Genomic DNA, 13055 nt, shown 5'->3' with positions numbered 1-13055 from the left:
TCATAAGATTTTCAAATATTTTTCTACACCCTAGAAGACACGTGTTGTTTTAATTGATTTAGTCCTATATTATAGGGAGTTTAATATTGATTTAGTTTCATTTTAAATTTATCACCTACATCTCTCTACTCACACTCATTATTTTAGCCATTAATGTTCATCTCCATCTCTGTTGATAAACATATAAATTCTTCACTTCATACTGCCAGTAAGTACATGGGTTTAGACCATCTATTGGCACATTGATGGCTCTCAGAGTCCACATCCCTGAAATGAGATATTTTAACTTTATATATGCATGTATGTATGTATGTACATATATACATATATTAACCAAACAATGCCTAAAGTAAAAAATAAATTTTGCAAATAATGGCTGGCAACTCATATAGAAATAGAGTTTCTTTCTACGGAAACAATGACTCCTGAAGTAAGCTGTACTTTTCTAACTGTTTTTTTTTATTATATTTTTGGTTGTGAGCCTAGCCTCTAACGGCTGAGCCATCTCTCCAGCCCTTTTTTTTTTTTTTTTTTTTTTTTATTAAATAGCAGTAATGTTCTACCAGTTTTCAGCCAGCTGGGAGCTCTGCACACTTCAGAAGGATGGAAGCATGAATGGGAACACAAACAGCATGTTCTCAAGTCAGTTCCCTAAGTCTTGAACCAACTGTGATACATTTTAAAAAGTAAAAGTATTGGGCACAGTACCTGAGATGTTTAATCTTAAAAATTTAAAGACAAATTTGAAAATGTTGCATATAAGAGCTAGTTTAATTATGAGAATCTCTTGATATTGTATATACTATTGTATATACTATGCCCCTGCAACCTTCTCCCCAAACATAAAACAAAATTAAATTTATGATAAAAAAAAGAAAAAAAATACAAAAGGAGGAAGAAATGGAAAATCTCTTCATGGAAGCTGCAGTGTAACACAGTGAGTCATGCAGTGAACCCCATTTATTCATATATATTTACATGCAGGTGTTCATCATAAAGAATCACGGGTTTGGTTTGAGGCCCCTGGTCTCTGCTACACTATTGACACTGGACCTGCACTGGGACTATTCTTGGAAGAGTTGCTCCCCTGTGTCATGGAAATCCTGTATCTCTGGGTCTACAGGACTGACCCCCTTCAATCTGTGCTTCAGCAGATCACAGTTGGGCTGGATATTGGGGTGGTTATTTGTTTGGGTAGTTGCAGGGTTGGTCAGCCCACCAGCTCTCCCTTGTGTTCACCACCATCGGGAGTTCTCCACCTTTGCCCTGACTAGTTCACCCCTTGCAGTCATGAGAAAGGGGCAGGGCTATTCCTCTGGCTTTTACATCCTCAGGGTCAATTCTCCCACACCTACACCTTCAGGGCCAGCTCTACTGAGCTGCCCAGTCAAGGTGCAGGGGCCATTCTCTAGAGTGCTGCAGCAGATGAGGGGCAGGGACAGCTCTCCAGCTCTTATGACCTCAGGGCAGGCTCTCCTACCTGAGGCTGCAGGGGTAGAGGCAGGATATCTCCCCCAACCATGCCACCACGTGAGAGATGAATGATGGGGACAGCTCTCCCATCTGCCTCAGGCATCGATGGACAGTGGAGAGATCTCTGTTCTGTCCATGCTGCTACATGACAGATGAGTATTGATGACAGCTCTCCCACTGGCCTCTGTCATTTATGGGTGGTGAGCTGGGAGTGGGGTGGGGGTGAATCCTTCCCCTGCCCATGCTGCCACATGACAGATTAGGAATGGGGACAGCTCTCCCACCTGCCTCGGGCCTTGGTGGGGGTGGGGGATCGCTCCCCAATCCATGCTGCCACTGCCACATGACAGAAGAGCAGTGGAGATGGCTCTTTCATACTCACCACTTCCAGGCTGGCTCACCCACACCTTCAACATCTGGGTTGGCACTATTGTGCTGCCCAAGCAAGATTCAGCACCTGTTCTCCCAAGGGTTGCAGCTGGTGAGGGGGCAGGGGCAGCTCTCCTCCTCTTCTGACCTCAGGGTCAGTTGTAACCCATTGATGGGGACACATTTCTCTCCAACCCCATGTCACCACATGACAGATGAGGGATGGGGCCCAGTCTCCCGTGCTCACATTCCCGGGGCCAGCTTACCTGTGCTCTCTTCAGTAAGGTCAGCTCTGGTGTGCTGTCCAGACAAGGTGCAGGGCCTGCTTTCCTGATTATTGTAGCTCGTAAAGGGGTCAGTTTCCTCACCAGCTGGGCAATGTAGAAGTGGGAGGAACATCTTTCCCTCACACACACTACCATATGGCAGACGAGAGGGGCACGACTTATTCTTCTATTCTCACACCCCCAGGACCAGGTTGCTTATGGCTCTGTGAACAGGGTCAGCTCTACTATGTTGCCCAGGTGAGGTGTAGGCACTCTCTCCTGAGTGCTTCAGCTGGTGAGGGACAGGACCAGTTCTCCCTAATGTTGGAGCCTGTGAGGGGCCAGGCCCACTCTGTACAGCATACAGCTCTATCCTCTCTGCTTTTGGTAGTATCAAGGACAATGGATATCAACACAGACTGTGGCTTCATCAGGGCCATGAACCTAGGCATGAGCCCAGACAACAGGCCAGACCCAGACATCACCATGTCACTGAGTGGCCATCAAGCCACTTCAGTCCACTCCTCATTGTTTTCATTTATTCAGATATGCCTCTGTCCACAGGAAATGCACCGTTCTGTCTGTCCCCGCTCTCCATCTCCCTATCCCTCTTCCCCTACCCCTCCCCACTCTTTCTCTCCCCCCTCCTCCCTCCCCACCCTCTCTCTCTCTCTCCCTGTACTTTTTACTTATGAATCCTACTTAATAATTCAAAGTACCAGCTTAGTATGCTTCTTTGGTGATCACTGTGTTCTGCCCTGCTTGTCTCTTTCTGCCTGCCTTTCATGAGGACCACTGTGATCACATTAGAACCCAGTGGATGAAATAGGGTAAGCTCCCCATCTCAAAAACGAATCTAATGGCATTTGCAAACTAATTTTGTCACATGAGATAACAGTAGGATGTAGATAAATGTGGGAGAATTTATTCACTATGCCATGCTATTTCAGTCATGTTAGGCTGTAATTACTTATTACTTTTAATTTTTTAAATTAATATCTTTCCTACTCTTAGTACAATACCAAACATTATTTTATTACATGTGTATGGGTGTTTTGCTTATATGGATGTTTGTGCACATGTGTCCTGGTTACTATGGAGGATAGATAGAGGAGGATATGGAATCCCCTGAAACTGGAGTTACAGATGGTTGTGAGCCACCATGTGGTTCCTGAGAATTGAACCTGTGTCCTCTGGAAGAGTAACAATGCTCTTAACCACTGAGATTTCTCTCTAGCCCCCATTTAGGTATTTTTAAGGTTTTACAGTTAATTATTCTATGACATGATCTACATTGTGTTTATGGTAGTCAAAAATAGTGTTGATAAAAAACAAACAAAATTAAATTAATATATAATTTAGAAAAACAGCACTACTATTTCAAATAGTCAAACCTATGGTGAATTTTGCAAACACTTCAGGGTTTTTTTTGTTGGTTGTTTTAATATTCAAAATAAGGTTAATATATAAGACCTAAATCAATATGAAAACATAAAACAAAACCAAGATGGTGCTGTATCATTTAATAATGATTTAGTCTCAAATGCTCATTTTTCTCTTGTCTAACTAACTAATCACAATAATATTAAAAGAAAAGAAAATGCTCAAGAAAACTTCATGTAAGAAGTCAAATAGCCCATTGAAAAATAAAGGGGAATTTACTTCTTACTTGCCAAGTGTTAGTAGATATTTACAGCAATGGAAACTATCTCTAAAGAGCAATCACTAAAGAAATATACTAAGCTGATATTTTCCTAATATGGAGCAAAGATTCACGAGCAAAGAAATAAGGGGAGAGGGTGAAAAGTAGAAAGTAGAGGGTAAGGAATCAGAAGAGAGAAAGGGAGAGGGGAAGGGAGGAATAGAGAGAGGAGCAGTGGAACGAGAAGTAAAGAGGAGAGTCTGAAGTATGTTCGATTTACTTAAGCAAACATTTTAATGACTTCTTAAAAACCATTTCTCAGAAGATCTAGGAATTCCACTTTTTTCTTAAATATATACTCAAGAGAAATGTAAGTTATGTATTCCAACAAAGAGCCTCTCAAATCCATTCCTAATAAGTTCCTAGAAACAAACAATCCCTTAAAATTACCGAAATCATCCTATACAAATGAATAAAGAATGATAATTTCTTGTTTTTTACATTTTAATTTTTGTCTTTTTTTTTAATTCATTTTATATACCAACCACAGATCCTTCTCTCATCCCTTCTCCCGCTCTCTCCCACCTTCACCCCCCCCCACCCTTCATCCCCTCCTCTAGCAGGGTAAGTTCTCCCATGTGGGGACAGCTAAGCCTGGTACAAAATAATGATAATTTCAAAAGGAAAAATGTTGATGAAAATAAAGAAAGAACCACCAGTATGTGCCAGCAATGGATGAAAGTTTTAGTAGTGCTCAAAGCAAAAGGGACATGCATATATTATTTCATTTGTATGGAACTATCTACAAGTAAGATGGCAAATAAAGTGACAGAATTCACAGTAGGCACTACATGAGGTCAGAAATTGTGATTATGATTTACATAATCATGAGTGAACTTGTTGACATAACAACATATTAAGTGTATTGATTATGAAAATGAAGTCATCTGTTTATACTTTCTTCAGGCATAAAATTGCACTTAAAAGTAGTGGCATGCCCTGTCTTGAAAAACCAAAAAAAAAAAAAAGTAGTGGCATGCATTGCGTCTAAAGGATGCCTTGACTGAAAACAGGACCTGGAAGCAAAGCTCAATGCTTCCTTTCATCAGAAATGAAGAAGGTCACAGATCCTCATTCCTCTGCTCAACATCCTCTGATGCCTGCACTCTTCATTGTAAAAGTGTTTTCAACATGGAAATAATTTTTAGTGAAAGCCTAATCTGTGAGATACTATCTGATACATTATCTGATGTAATTATTCCATTTTGTCTCAGAGTTAATTACCACTTCTTAATACAAATAGAAGTTCAAGTATAACTATGGAAAATGATTATTAGAATTTAAATAGGATGTCCAAAGACATAGATTTCCAAGTTGTCAAAAGACACATTACAAAATCAGTGATGTTACCACTGGCTCAAAGTCCTTATGAATCCCTGTATTCTACAGAGATGTATGTGTGGTGATACTTTATTTGTATGTTAATAAATAAAGTTTGACTAGAGATCAGGGGGGAAAGGCCAGCCATTTTAAGTAAACAAAAAGTCAGGCAGCACATGCCCTTTATCCCTTAGCAGGCAGGATCTCTGTGTGTTCAAGGCCACACTAGGGAACAGAGCCAAGCATGGTGACATACACCTTTAATCCCACTACCAACCATAGAAGCCTGGAGGTCTGTACAGACAGACAGAAAGTGACAGAGTTGCATAGGAAGAGGGAGTGAGTAGCTGGGCTAAGATAGCCAATGAGAGGACAGAAGAGCAAGGCAATAAAGGAGTGGGTAGACAGGAAGTAACTCACATTTGGAAGCTGCCGAACTGGTGAGGTAAGGCAGGCTGGTGGCTTCCCCTATGTCCCTGATTTAAGGCTTTCACCCTTATATTTGACTCCCATGTTTTTTATTAATAAGACCTTCATGTTACATGTGTAGCCCTATGGGATTCCACCACTGAAGTTCTGCCTCCTTTTACATGAACCAGGTGAATTTTGATAATATGGAAAACAGTCAAAATTAAAAAGGGTTTGCTGTCACTGGAACTATCAATTTGAACTGATATGCCTTTTAAAAATATCTGTTTATTTAATATTTTTATGTATCTTTATGCCTGCATGCATTTATGTGTGCCACCTGTGTACCCACAGAAGCCAGAAGAGGGTATAAGAGGTTGAAATTACAGGTGATTGTGAACTACCACATGCAACTGTTGAGCAATCTTTCTAGACCCTGATTTGGCCCTTTTAACATTTGGAAAATGATAAGGGTTATACCATAAAAACTATCAATTGTAATATAAGACTTCACCAACAAATAACATCCTCCCATCATCTTCATTCAAGCAGCAGCCAAAGTAGTGTTCCACCGATATATTTTGTGGATTCCTACAGCCAATTTAGCACCAAAATGTAATTCGATTATTATTCTATCTTTATTTATTCTGCAATGCACTATGAATCTTTGATTTTTTCCTAATATATGCTAAAAAATAAGGTACACAAAAGGAGAGTAATTCATGTTTGTTCTATCTTCTCTCTGAAGAGTTTATTAATAAACTATTATACAAGTTCCAAGGGCATAGTTCATTTTAATTTTCCTGTAAATATATGTATTGTCTTTTCAATATTTAAAGAAACATTTACCTTTGCAAAACCACCTTCCATTCAACATAAAAACTAAGGAAAAGAGAAAGAGAAGCAGATGTAGTAAATAAGAACAAAGTTTTTACAATCTTGAGTTTGTTACATGATGTTTTCCACTCTTTCAAAACTCCAGTGAAAACTTAAATTTTGTAAACCCATAAAAGTTTTATTATGTTTGCATGAAAGTTTCTGAAGTACTAAAATTTCCAGACTAATCCTTGCTGAAAGGAATGACTTACCAAAAGAATGCCAACCCTGCCACAGAAATTTCAAACTGACAAATAACCATTTAAATGCAAAGCAATTCATTTAATTTATTGATTTACATATATGACTGCAATATTCAGGATGATAATGATCTCTTTTGTGAAAAGTTTTGAAAATAAAAGAATAGATACCTGTCTTGTGTGTCAGAGAATTAAAGTATTAACAGGAGGACAACACTTACAGCAGGGTGTGGTGGTTCACATCCTTAATCTTGAGTGCACAACACTAGAGAGACAGAAGCAGGTAAATCTCTCTGAGTTCAAGGCCATGCTAGTCCAGAAGATGAGCTCTAGGCCAGCCAGGTCTACATGGTAAGACACTATCCCAAGACAAAAAGGTAACAAACTGCCAAAATCTCTCTGAACTATTGTTAAGTTACCTTGAAATTTAGAAAATGTGTAATCACATAAATCCAGATTAGACAATGCATACAAGGATTTGGCTTCAAGAAAACTCTATGACTCTCCAAATAATACAAAATAATATACCACAAAGTTGGGTTTTGTCATTTATTCTTGGTCACTCCAGGCAATTCTTTCATTTATGAACAATACTGTGATGGCTATTCTTTTTTTTCAACATAATATTTTTATTGATTATTTGGGAATGTCACATAATACAACCTGATCACACTCACTTCCTAGTCCTCCCAGGTCTGCCCTCTCACTCTTGTGAATCCCCCAGAAGAAGAAGAAAGAGAAGAAGAAGCATGGAGCATGGTTATCCAGTGTCCAGCCCCTTAAAGAAAACTGAGTCCATCCCACTCCCTACCCTGGCCCTGCTCAGAAGCCATCAATTGTGGAGTGCTACACTTCAGCATCCTTACCACAATTTTTAAGAGTTTTCTTCAATGGCTTCCTGTCTGGGCTATTTCTTTTTCTTTTTCTTTTTCTTTTTTGGAGGGATGGGGTTCAGGGTTCGAGGAGAGACTGTCACAGAAGCTTTCTCTGTGTCTTGTTCTCAATAGTGAGTCTGCCTTTATTGATAACACTGTAAAAGAAGCTTCCTTTCCATTTACAGTCAGGGAGAACACAGATCATTGACTTCCACATGCCACAGACCTCAGCATGGTATCTGGTGACAGTACAAACCATAGATATCAACACAGCCCTTTTCTTCAGCACAGGCCTCAAACACCATCATACCCACATAGCAGCCACATAGGCTACCAATATCAGCATGGCCTCAGGGGCAATAATGACCATGGACACCGATATGGACCGCAGTGTCAACTCTGCTTACAGACATCAACACAGCCTCAGGTGGCAGCACAGAACACTCATATCAACATGGCCCCCAGAAGCAGCATAGCCCACAGATATCAACATGGCCTCCAGTGTCAATTAACTACATCTGGAGTTAGCTATTGTATTACTTATTTATATTGTTTGAAGTGGGAAGATCCATTTCTGATATACATCCTTTGAGGTAGAAACATATAACTTCAAATCAGATCTTTGAGATGGGAAGATCCACTTTTAATTTGGGCTATACCTTCTGGTGGCAGTTTATATAAAGGGTATAGAGGAAGGAAATGTGTACTCTGCTTGCTGCTGCTATTACTGGCAAGTCCATTCCTTCATTGGCATTAAAGCCGACTTCTTTGGGATTCTGGCATATGCTGAAGACCAGCTGTGTCATATGGCCACATGACCTAAACAACTACTGGATGACCTTCCAGTGATAGGCAGTCATTGTTATATTTCTAAAATTTCTGTTTTTCTAGAGAACCCTAACTAATATAGATTTTGGTAGCAGGCCAATAAACAACACTTCATCATGGCTTCTGAATTGGCTACTGCCTCCAAGTTCCTGCCCTGTTTGAGTTATTGTCCAGACATCCTTCAGTGATGAATAATGATGTGGAAGCATAAGCCAAATAAACTCTTTCTTTTCTGTGGATGTTTGAATGTAATTGACCACCATAAGCTCATATATAATGGCACTTTAGGGCATATGGCTTTGTTGAAGTAGGTGTGGCCTTTTTGGAGGAAGTATGTCATTGTGAAGGTGGGGTTTGAGGCCACCCATGCCCAAGACATGCCCAGTGAGACAGGCTTCTTTCTGTTGCCTGCATATCAACATATAACAGCTCTTTCTCCAGCACTATGTCTGCATTCATACCTTCATGCTCCCTGCCATGATAATAATGAACTAAACCTCTGAAACTGTAAGCCACCACCTAACTTAAATGTTTTCCTTTGTAAGAGTTGCCATGGTCATAGTGTCTCTACATAGCAATAGAAACCCTAAGTAAAATACTCTCCAAGTTGCTTTTGGTCATGGTGTTTCATCTACAATAACCCTAACTAAGATAATATATGACAGATAATAATATGAAATAGTCCCTAATGACTTCTTACAGAATGAAATAAGATGATATTTAAAAGATCTGTGATAGCTTTAGGTAACAAGCCAAAATGTAGTCAATGATCCAGACAATATTGCTCTTTCTTATGACATTGCTATTGCATGGCAGTTTTGTCCACAGAGCTGGCTTTGCCTGTGATACATGTCAGGTTGTCTGTATATCCTGACATGTGCTATCACCTCCTTCTGAATAACTCTCTTTTCTCTCTTTGTACAAGTCTGAATGTATATGTCAGAACTTACTCTCAAGTCAGCTCCTGCATAGCACTATCTAAGTACACAGAGATACACAGTGGTTTCTATTTTCTAGTCCAAAAACATCATGACTTAAGTTAATTCATTTAAATTTACATATGTTTCTGTGTTTTCTTCCTCTAAAAGTGAAAGCCTGGCAACATGACCACATGTGGTAGTGCACTAAAAGGATTTATTTCAGGAGCCATTGTTTTATTAAAGAGTACTATATCTTCCCTTTTCTTTTTATCCCTTCTCAGGGCTAAGAGACAGATAAAGTAGCAAGCCAATTCTTGTGTAATTTCTCTCATGACCAATAGTAACTGGGTAGCAGATGGCATGACACTCAAGTAATGAAAACAGAGATAGAAAATTTACTCCAGTATAATATACTGCACATGCTGGTGGCACTCACATGATGAGTTTAAACAGAGAGTATGTCAGGAATGTAAAAAAGAAGAGGTAAAACACTAAAGCAATGTGATGGTGCAGGGAAGAACGAAGGAATAAGATGAGAGAGAGAGAGAGAGAGAGAGAGAGAGAGAGAGAGAGAGAGAGAGAGAGGAGATTGTATGGGTATGTTGTATAGTTGAAAGTTTTTTTCAGTTCTGTCCAGCCACACTGTCCCACAGCTGCTGAAAAAATAATCAATTAGAGGCTTAATATTATTTACAAACTGTATGGACTATGGCAACCCTCTTGCTAGCTAGCTCTTATATCTTAAATTAACCCATTTTTATTAATCTATGTTTTGCCACATGTTCTGTGGCTTTACTAGTCTTCTGGCATGTTGCTCCTTGGGCAGTAGGCTGGTGTCTCTCCAGACTCCAACTTTCTGTTTCCAGTATCTCTCATGTTTCCTGCCTGCCTCTAAACTGCCTTGCCATAGACCAAAGCAGCTTATTTATAAACCAATAGGAACAATATATTCACAGAATACTAAAAGATATCTCTTAGTAATGTTGTATTAGACATTCTCAAATACATCCAGTATATACTCATGTATAGTTTCTTTTTTATATCATGTTTGTTTACTTTTCCTTAGCAAAAAAATGTACCAATTCAAATGTATTCTCTAATTGTTACTTACAGTGAAATTCAGAAACTAATATTTTAAATATTATTATATCAATGAGCATGGAAGAAGGATAGTGTGCTGTCTTGTCTTTTGTCAACTTTATGTACAAACTAGTTATTTAAAAGGAGAGAAACTCAACTGAAAAAATGCCTCCATGAGATCCAGCTATAAAGCATTTTCTTAAATAGTGACTTATGGATGAGGGCTCAGAATGCTTTAGATGGGGGTCATTCCTGCACTGATGATCCTGAATTCTACAGGAAAGCCGGTTGAACAAGTCAGGGGAATCAAGCCAGTAAGCAGCATCCGTCCATGTTGTGTGCGTCAGCTCTTGCCTACAGGTTTTTGCCCTGTTTTAATTCCTATCAAGACTCCCTTTAAGGATGAACAGTGATGTGGTGTAAGTCAGACAAACCTTTTCCTTCCCAACTTGCTCTTTGGTTATGGTGCTTTGTCACAGCAATAGAAATCCTAACTAAGACAGAAAATAATATCTTGTAGCCAACAAATACCATCTATTCACTCATTCTTCAATATGAAGGAAAATTTCATGTGGAAACCTACTAAGTTCTACTATGTTTCCTTGGTTTGCTGTTGTTGTTGGTCTCAGATGTGAAAATGAACTTAAAGAAGTTTTTGTTTGTTTGTTTGTTTGTTTGTTTGTTTGTTTTGCAATGGGATATAAATAAATGTAATGGGTATCCTTTTTGTGGCATGGAAACACCTTACAATATTTTGTAATATTTTACATGATTTCTCCTTCTCCAGAGCTAATGTGCCTAGGTAGAGATGTGGCTTTATGGATAAGTGCAATGGCTTGAAGGAAGACAGAAAAGCAAAGTGGAAAGAGACAAGAGGTTAAATGACCTGAAGGAGCCAGGTCAAAAACACATTGGCCAATAATGTTCATACGGGTTGTTTTCACAGATATATGTATACATATCCATATAAAGAGATGACATATGGACTGATGATAAAGATAGACATAGAGACAGAAAAACACATGATAGATAGGTTAGATAAGTAAATAGATAAATCAGCCTTCTATGTTTTCATCACTATAACAAAATACCCAAGAAAATCATCTTATAATAGTATATTTTGGCTCATGTTTTTAAAAAATCCAGTCCAGAAATATGTTTTCTTATTGCTTTTAGTCCTAGTGTAAGCCTGAGAATCATGGTGGGAGTGCACAGTGGAGCAATTGTTCAGCTCATCACCAGGATTCAGAAACAAGAAAGGACAAGTCTCAAGGTCTTAAATTTAATGTCACCTGCAGTGAAACCCAAAAATGCCTTTATTAATTAATTAATTTATTTATTAAACATTTTAATAAAATATAATTCTATCACTTTCTTTTATTTCCTCCCTCAGGCACTCCCAATGCCCCAAACTCATTCTGTTTCCATCACTCTCTCAATAATTGCCTCTTTATCTTTGATTATCATTACATTTGTGTACATGTATATGTATGCATAAATATATAAATACAACCCACTCTGTCTATTATTGTTGCTTGTGTTCATTTTCTTTACGTATGATACTTTTGGATACTATTTGGATAACCAAATAGATGTACAATCAACTAAAAAGAAAAAAATTGATTCACCCATTCTCAGCAGTCATTAGTTGCCTACAGCAGTCATTAGTTGCTTACAAGTGGGACCCATGAACATTTTCCCCTTCAATATTAACAACCAATGAGAAGGCAGAACAGAAAGTCAATAAAAACACAGACACACAGGAAGTAGGTCTCTTTCTGAGGGGAAGGACAACAGCAACAGCAAAGGGTAAGAAGACGGTCTTGGTCTTAGCTCTTGGCTGCTGATCTGACCTCTTGGGATTTTAACTCTAAATTTGGCTCCCTGTTTCTTATTTAATAAAACCATTCAGAATTTCATCTACAGTTGATTTCACCAAGCAAAAAATTCTCCATGAAAACCTATACTAATAGACAAAATAAGAATTTTACACATATCCAAACCTATGAAACACAATAAAGGCTAGTTTATAGCATTAAGTGCTTCTATTACAAAAGGAGAGATCCTGAGTTAGCAACTTAACAGCACACCTAAAAGCTCTAGAACAAAAAGAAGGAATAATGCACAAACAGAGTAGTTGGCAAGAAATAAACTCAAGGTTGACATAAATAAAATACAAACAAACAAAAATCAATATAGAATCAATGAAATAAAAAGATTGTTCTTTAAGAAAAACAGTAAGATTGATAAACCCTTAGCCAAATTAGCTAAAAGTTAGAGAAAGATCTTAATAAAAAAAAAAAAGGATAAAGGGGGTGGGAGCAAAACAACAGACATTGAAGAAATTCAGAGAATCATAAGGAAATACTTTAAAAAATCTGTATTCCATCAAACTGGAAAACCCTAAAGAAGTTGATATATACAATTTGTGATATATACCACCTACCAAAGTTAAGTCTAGAGAGACCAGTCCTCTAACCTCTAGTGAAATAAAAGCAGTAAGTAAAGGTCTCCCAAACCAATAAACAAATGCCAGGGACAGACAGAGTCAATGCAGAATTCTCTCCAACCTTCAAAGAAGAATTCAAAGAAGATGCCAATACTCCTTAAACTATTCCACAAAACAGAATGAGCATTGCTTAATTTGTTTTAGAAATTTATAATAATCCTGATAGCTAAACCACCCAAAGACCCAAGATAGAAAAGAATACTGCATGCCACATTCTCTTGTGAACATA

The sequence above is a fragment of the Peromyscus maniculatus genome, chromosome 2, assembly GCF_049852395.1.
Source record: "Peromyscus maniculatus bairdii isolate BWxNUB_F1_BW_parent chromosome 2, HU_Pman_BW_mat_3.1, whole genome shotgun sequence".
Lineage (NCBI taxonomy): Eukaryota > Metazoa > Chordata > Mammalia > Rodentia > Cricetidae > Peromyscus > Peromyscus maniculatus.
Note: the sequence above shows the minus strand (reverse complement) of the source record.